We start from the raw sequence: 9,080 nt of genomic DNA on the forward strand, positions 1-9,080 counted from the left end.
AACACTTGTTCTTTTATTTAGATAAGATACAAATATCAGTTTAACTAAGAAAGGAAAAAAAAAACGTACTCTCTTGACAATAGTCAGCTCATGACACAGCGACCATAGGCCTTAACTCCTAAAAGTAGACGTGACAACTTGTGATTAAAGGTTTGAAGTTTAACTTGAAACAAACCATTCGTTAAAGAACACAACAAAAGCCTAAACATTCCCATCGCTAGTAAGTCTTAACATGTGCTCAAGAGTTTCATTACAAAAATAAAGGTTTGACTAAAAGAAGCCGAGGATTATCTTTGGAGTAGAGTACAACCCTTTAACGTTCGTTGATAGATAAATAAAAACTCCAAAAATGGTCATCTTATTAGTAAACCCCAAAATCTTGTTGGGACACACACACACACACACACACATATATATATATGTGTGTGTGTGTGTGTAGAGAGAGATAGAGTGAGAATCTGTATCAATATCAATACCCAAAAAAATTGCTCGAATTCGTCAACTTATGCTTGTATTTGTCTAAAGTTTATTCACAATAACCCATTCGTTAAAGACATACAAGTTGATATTTTGTTTAAACATCCAAGGCACTTTATTGTTGCGTGGACTAAATTGTGATAATCTTTTTTTTGACGGCTAGATCACCTGGTAAGGACATTGCCTTATATTACCTAAATCTCGGGTAGGAATCCAGGGGTTGCCACAACAATATGGACCAAGAATTGCCCTTCCCTGGATTCGACCTCAGGACCCTTCGAACATAAACCCCACATAAGTGAGTAAACCTTTCCACCTTCGACCAGTTGGAATGACCAAATTATGATGATCTAATGTAAAAATTACTTTATTTCAAATAGTGGATCGCATTTCCCATATTAATTAATTACGTGCAAGCCTCCTTCTTTCATTTATCTTAAGATATGGTGACTTGAGTAAATTCATTAGCAATCATTCATATAAGGGCTTGGGGATACTCTAACATCTGGGACATTAAAGGTGACATGGTATGTTAATGATCGTTGAACACCACTCCCTCCTTGTGTTGAGGGGTGTTAAATGGGTTATTTGTTAAGATGTTAACGAGATGTTAAGAGATTGAATTAACTTTGTTAACATGTTAACGAGATGTGTATAATCGATCAATATATTCTTCGTAGTAGTTTGTCCCCTACTAGGTATAATACGAGTGTCCCTATAAAGGTAAATGTTTTCATTTGGTCCTTGATGGATCGGTTACCTACTCGGGTTAGTATTGATAAAAGAAGTATGGATGTTCCTTATATAATATGCTCGTTGTGTCTTACTCATCCATTGACTATAGAGCGTTTACCTAGTGAGTGATATGTGGCTTGAATGTTATTGGAAGTAGTTGATGTGGCTTTAAAAGGAATTAACATCTAAAAAATTTGGAATATTCGAAAAGAATTTGAATTTGTAATAAAGTTTAATGAGAAACAATCATAAGGAAATTGGAATCTATCACTTCGTGCAACCACCTAGGCTCGCACTAACGCTGATTAAGTCGCCCGATAATCTCCTCTACGTCACTTGCCCACCTTAGCGTTGTCAAAACCATTCGTTGCAACCACTGTTATCGCGCCAACCACTAACTCTGAGCGCCGCCCCAGTTCCCCTCCCTACATCACAATCACATCCACCCCAATTGTCGCAACCCCGAACACCCACCCTGAACACCGCATTTACACCTCCATCCCACCATACCACACCTAGTCAACCCGTCTGTCCTGTCGCCGATCGTCGTCCCCACACCCACCTCTCATATAGGCAAGGGGTGGTCGTGGTTCTTGTAGTGGTCGTGGTGGGTGTCACACCCCAACTGATGGCGGAAACATCGGAGTGAGACGAAAACGAGATTGCAAAAGACTTCATAACACTAATTTGACAAGTATTTAAAGATAAATTTCATTTCATTGCTAAAAGAATCAATTACATTGTTTGAAATAAAATACAACAAGTTGAAACAAATGAACTGCAATACAACAAGTATTAAAGTTTAAATGCGTTTCTAAGCACCCTACTAAGTTTCATGCATCATCAACATCATCATAAACCTTCAACATGTTTTAAAGTATAGTTCAATACAAAAGTATTGGTGAGTATACAAGTTTGATTACTAGCATATAAGTATAAAAAATGGACAATCCACATGGCAAACCTACTAATAAGATTAACGTATGAACTAGCATGCGATTTACAAGTCAACCCTCTGATTACCGCAAGTATAATGAATGAATAAACTTAACATGACCTCACGTTCACGGGCGGTGCGTTACTCCTATAGCGCTATATATGTTTAGTGGGGGCTCGTACGAAGTTAATGACAAGTTCATCACATAAGAATCACCCAGAAAACACGAATCAAGTATAACATAATAGTAAGCATGTATTGGATTGTTTGTATGTATGATTGCATAAAAGTATGTATGTTGAATGTGTTTTTGTATGTATAATTGCACCCAAAAAGTGTAAAATGGTAAAAAAAAAAAAAAAAAAAAGGGCGTCGAGTATACTCACAATATTGCCAAGCCTTCCGATTATCCGTGAGTGACGAGTTGTTTATGAATAAGGAATAAATGGTATGGTTATATGATGTTTATGGAGTGGCTAGATTAGGAATTTAGAACTTAAAGTACAAAAAGTATGTATTCGCGAAAGTATTATCTAGTTCTAAGTACTCGTTTTTTACACTATTTTGTATGTGGTTTCATGGGTCCCAATTTGCCCATTAGAATCATCAATGAGAATTTTAGATCATATATATAATAGCCTATGTTTATGATGGTTAATCATGGGTTGATTATCATCACAAATTCAGCCTTGTTTTATATAGATTTATACATTTATATAGTTATAATAATAATAACCTAAACTAAGTCCAATCATTATTAACATGCAGTATCATGTAAGTCAAGCATGGAGGTTAATACATCTTTATATGATTCACCACTACACGAAATCATCACGAGGATGATTCGGAGGGTCATGAATTTACAAGAAATATATCTAACTAGTGTAAGCTCAAGTGACCAAGTAAGTCTCTAACCCGGGTGTGCCAACACATCATGAAAAGAATTAACTAAGTGACGGAGTGTCACACTCCGATATTTCCACATATTACCGGTGGGCCCGGTAGGGAGTATCGTGACGTAGTTGATATCATCATAGTCAAATATACACAGTTTATAGCACAGCGGAAGTCTTGGAGGAAAATACTATTACAAACCGAAATGTAAAGTACAAATCAAATGTAATACAGACGGTTGTACGATAGGATCCACAGGCGGATCTAAAATATAATACAAAACGTTGTTCAACAGGTTTTAAGCATTAAGAACTTGCAAGATTCTTTAACTAACGCTCAGAAGCTTCCAGCCAATTTCGAGTAGTACGTGCCACTTATTCTTTTTGAAAAACACGTCAGTTTACACTGTTAAATACAATTAACCGACTCTTTTGAAAACATTTATGAAAATTGATTTAAATGCACAAGGCACAAATACTTTTTATAACTTGGGATAATTATATAAAATAATTTTGTATACAGATTTACATGTTTGTCGTACGTTCAGGGCCCGGGATAGAAGCCGAGACATGATTAATAGACACACCACTAACATAATCACAAGGAGTTATCCTCACGTGTGGTTATATCTTTCTACACACGCAACTGTCAGGTGTATGCCTACACCCCGTGCTTAAGTTGTGGCCATTTTCAAATGAAATGGGCTGAGAATATCCAGGACACGGTCATATTAACCCCCAAAAGTTTATATATCAAACAACACAGATTAAAACGGGTAATGTCAATGAATTAACCACTAATCGATTAAATATTCCACACCCGACCAAGCGGTAATAATTTACCGTATCCCAAGCCCGTATAAGGGAAAATAAGTTAAAAGTATTTACCTGAGCTAAAATGCAAATTTTTGTATACTCAGCCGTATATCCTATTCAAACAAGTGTAGGTAGCTTTTACCGGGCTCCTAATCTGGAACGAAGGTTTTATTAACCTATTAGATTACTAACGGGTCTTATTTAAGTAATAAACTTAGACCGGTTAGTTTAAAGAAAGGTTTACGATACGTAACGCGAGATTAAGCGATGACTGGATTAGAATGTGATTTAGACCCGACAAGTATGGAGACTTGTATAAAATGGGTAAACTAAATACATTCTGGATTTTGAAGTAAAAATGATAAGGTTTAACCCGTTTCGGCTAATTTATGCAAACTAGTTACATAAACCGTACCGAACACGTATATGCATAAAGGGTAGCCGGATGAGTCATGTACAAGTTCCGTAAGTTATTATGCTTTAAATATGTTATGATATCAGTAGGATATCAACAATTATGCCTCAAAAGAATTTAAAACCAATTTAAGCCCCGCAGTTTAAAGTTTATAAAAGAAGTTTAATAGTAAACTGAGGTTCTGGTCTAAATCATTCTATAAAAACATTTATTTTATGATGTTAAATCAGTAAGATATCATTCATATGTGTGGTTTACCATTTATGACCAAACTATGCACCGTAGGGGCATTTTGGTCATTTCACATATGTTTTTAAGGACAAATTTGTAAGTCTGAGTTCATGACTTGCACTTACTGTAAAAATATAAAAATCTATTTATAAACTCAGTAGGTAACAAGTCTTAGGTGTTAAATACGGTTTTAAACCATATTATGCACCCAATTATCGTAAAAGTCGACAATTGACGATATTTGAGATGTTTGTGAAATTCTGAGATTTTGATCAGTCTCGAAGGTTTAATATATTTTATTTTCATATAAAATCAGTAGGAAAAGGTTTGGCATGTTAATCTCATTTTATTAACAAAAAGGGTATTATCGTCATTTATCGAATTATACAAGAACTCAATGAAATGGTCAGTTTATAATCGGACCCAATATTCCAAAAATCCTTAAAAATAATATCAAAACAGTAGGTAATGAGTTTGGTGCCAAAATTTAGGTTTAAACATGATTTATGCTAAAAACTAAAAAGCATAGTTTAATTAATAAAAAGTTTCATTTTACGATATCTTGCATAACTTTAGTTTGAGACCAGAAACTAACGTCAAATTTATTTGACATGCTTATATATCAGTAACAAAGATATTTGTATACTCATATATTTGAAAATCTCATTTTTACATTATAAGGGCATAATAGTCAAATTTAAGCAATTAACGGAAACATGCAAATGAACTCTGATTTCTAAAGGACCATGTAGTATAACCGAAGAGGGTTATACTAACATATAATATGGTCACAAAGGAACCCTAAGGCATAAAGATACTAAGCTAATTCAGGTCAGAACTAAAAGTCAAAGCAAAAGTCAACTTTTGCGACTTTCGGTTGGGAACCGAGCCTAAACTCAGAATTGTCGGGTTGAACACGTCTAAACATGTTCTTATAATATTTACCAAGTTATTAAAGTGATAAAACGTATTTTATAGCTTCTACATTATCAGTTATGAATTCTTTTATAAAAATTGACTCGTTTGACTTTTCTGTTCATTACTTTGACTCGACAATTGACTAAGTAAACGTGATAATTAGGAGGTGCCCTTTTGAGGGATTGTTACCTACTTAATTACCAACACATAGCCACTTTCAATTCGAATAATGGCTGGACCGTTTATGATTAAATGAAAAGTCAAAGCAGAACTACGCTATCTTTGACTTTCGGTCCTTATACTAATAAAAACTGAACTACAGGAGCCAAGAACACTTACAATGGTCCTTAGTATGAAAATTTGAACTTAGAGAGCTTCCTTTAAGACTAGGATGCTCCAGAGAATGCTCCAAAAGCTTGAGCAATTGAGAGAGTGAAATATTTGAAGTGTGCAAGTAATGAGGCTGCCCAAGATGCTCTATTTATAGAGTTTGAGAGCACCTCTAGATCATTCCAGCTGTTAAATATTGTTCTCTGATGAGTACATGTGTCCATAGTGGTTTTTAGATACCATTAGAGTCCATAGAATTCGAGTTAAGAGGCCAGGAGCAAGGATTGGAGCTGAAACCATGCAAGACCTGCACCTGTGCATGTATTCTGTCGACATCAGGCCGTCGCGTTGCGCGACGGCATACCAGGTTTGAGGTCGCACAGCGCGACCCTATAGGGGACCAGCAATTCAAGTTTCAGTCTTGGCAGAAATGACCCCTGAACATTTTTATGCATTATATCTTTCATTTTAAGCACTTTTAACCCTTAAAGTTAGTATATGGATGATCTTTAGGATATAATCAAACACCGTTAGGTCCGGTTTCGTTATACGATCATCGAAAGACACTAGTTTCACCTTGTTGATGCTTTTAACCCTTTATTTAGAAAAGTTAGCGTATTTAATACAAAACGATATCGAAACCTCGTGAATTTATCGTCACTTATTCTTGAAAGTATAATTATGCATTACAAAGCCTCGAGATCGTTAAAAGGTCACTTAGAGGTAAAAATTAACATGTTGACACGTTTAACCCCTTTGTCTTGTAAACTTTCAATTTCTTTTGCAAACGGCTTCATACGTTCCATAATTTATTTGTTTAAGAATACCAACATCGTGAAAGGTTTAAGAAAAGCATAGTTTTCATATGTTGACACTTTTGGCCCTTCCACACACATCTTTTCTTTGTTTGTCAGCTTTAGTCCCTCATAAACAATTCATTACACGTTTAGGGTTTATGACACGTGTCATTATTATATTGGACATGATTTTGCGAGGTGTTACACGGAGGCTAGATGGGGCTAAGTTACTTTGATACTAGTAAATCACTTGAGTGTTTATACACAAAGCTCACAAATGAAGGAGTGGAACTAGTGTTGGTGTTGGACCCAGTATGGCCTTAACAACTTCTTTTTACGTAATATGGCAAGTGATTTCAGTATATGTGAAAAAGATGTGCGGAAATGGAAATTAGACTTTCAAGAAACAAGACTGAAAGAATTATCAAGTTTATATCAGTTTGAAACAAATTAGTTTAACAAGGTGATTGTAAGATTATTATCTAATACAAATGAATCTTGATTTCTGTGGGTGAGAAGAGCAGTGGAGTTTGGGTGTTTGTATATGAATGCTAAGCTTCAAACTCAAGTATCTTCTGCCTCTCGAGCCTTCTATTTATAGACGGCTGTGGACATGAATAAACAATTGTTTATTCATGCAATAAGTCCTGCGTAAAGTAGCAATTTGACATATTCATTAAATCCATCGTTCAAGTTGCATTTGTAATCATGATAACCAATAATGTCATGCTTCGGTCATGGGTGGCAGGATAGAGTTGTGATTTTTAGACAAGTGGGGCTTTCATCAGAATTTCTGATAAACCACTTCATCAGAAATTCTGGTGAACGAATCATTAGAAAGTCTGATGATCAGAATTGTCAGAAACTGATGATATTTCATCAGAAATATCATCAGATCCATCAGAAATGACCTTCTCTGATAATCCAAATCAACTCTTGATTAACTTGTGATTCTTTGTAGTAGATACTTTGCATTTCAGTTGTCCTATCTGATTTTCTTCATCTTGCTGTGATCTTCAGGACTGTTATCTTCTTCAGAGATCCAGTTGATTGAGATTTTCTTCAATACTTACAAATAAAGTTTCCTAACAGTTTCCCCCTAAGTATTGTAAGAAAATGAACTACCTCATGAATATAAAATTTCCAAACAGTGGAAACTTAATACTTGCAAATTTAAACCAGTTGCTAAAGTTTTGAAAAACAAATTACATAAAAGATGAAGAAAAAATAAACAAGTTTTAATTTAGCTTCACTCTCTTATGCACATCTCCTTTCTTTATCTTCTTTTTGTAGGAGATATACTTGTTGCAGCTAACATACATGTCTTTGTACCATTCTCTTGCTTGGATCCATTCTTCAATCATTTGCTCAATTTCTTTTCTGCTTCCCTCCAAGTTCTTCTCTATCTTCTGAAGATGTTCTTGTCTTTTGTTCATGGTTTTCAAGATATACCTCAGAGTTTGATTTGAGTACTTACAGATGTCAACACTTCTGAACAGAGCTTTGTTATTGTCATGGTCTCTGAAGATTACACCATATTCTTGTTCTCCTTCTTTGCTTGTCTGCATAATGATGTCTCCAGATCTTGCATCATCCAATATTTCTGAGGGAACTCTTGTCTTTGGTGATCTAAAGTACACCTTTTTGTTGTGCACATGTTCATAATTGATGCACAGATCAAAGTCTGAAAAAGCCATTCTTTCAAATAGCAATATTCCAGCCTTTGATATGCCATTCAACGCCCTTCTGACCTCTTGGTTATTTTTCTTTTCCTTTTCATAGTGATCCTTCATGAACAAAATATCCAAAGGATGCAGATCGGTCACCTTCTGTTCATCCCCATTTTCTCTTTGAAGTGTGTATCTGTTTTGTACATAAGTTCCTCCTATATCATCAGTTGCAACTTTCACTTCATCCACCTTTAAAATTCTCCTTACCGGATTCTCATTGTGCTTGTGAATGCTATATGACCCTCTTTTCATTCTTTCTTCTCTTAACCCCAGTCTGGTAGGAGGGAGTGATCTTGGCATTTCATCTTCTTTTGTCAAATAGTAACTCATCAGATAGTATTCAGGAAACGTCATTACATCCCTTGCAATTTCTTTAACCATGACAGATTTGGTTTCTGAGATTTTTCTCTTAACAATCTTTGACTTTGCCTCTGACTCACCTTCTTGTCCCCATTCCTTCATTGTTTGTATATTCATATATTTGCTTATTGCTGAGTCATCAGATATTGTTGGATTTGGAACAGCAGCTAGCAGTTTCAAATTTGTAATGACTTAAGGTTTTGCAGCTGCTAACCTTTTCAGCATTTCACCTTTTGGAATATTTGGAGGTGGACCCATCATTGTGGTATCAGCTTTGGTGATTGGGGTGGTTGATGATTGTTAAGGAGTTGACTTTGGAGCTTTCTTATGTGAGCTTGAAGCAGGAATTTCCTTTATGAGTTCTTGAGGATCCACTTTGGCTAAACTTGCAATATTAAATTGCATCTTCTCCATTAGTTGTTGTGTTTCTCTTACCAGTTT

The sequence above is a fragment of the Helianthus annuus genome, chromosome 16 (assembly GCF_002127325.2).
Source record: "Helianthus annuus cultivar XRQ/B chromosome 16, HanXRQr2.0-SUNRISE, whole genome shotgun sequence".
Lineage (NCBI taxonomy): Eukaryota > Viridiplantae > Streptophyta > Magnoliopsida > Asterales > Asteraceae > Helianthus > Helianthus annuus.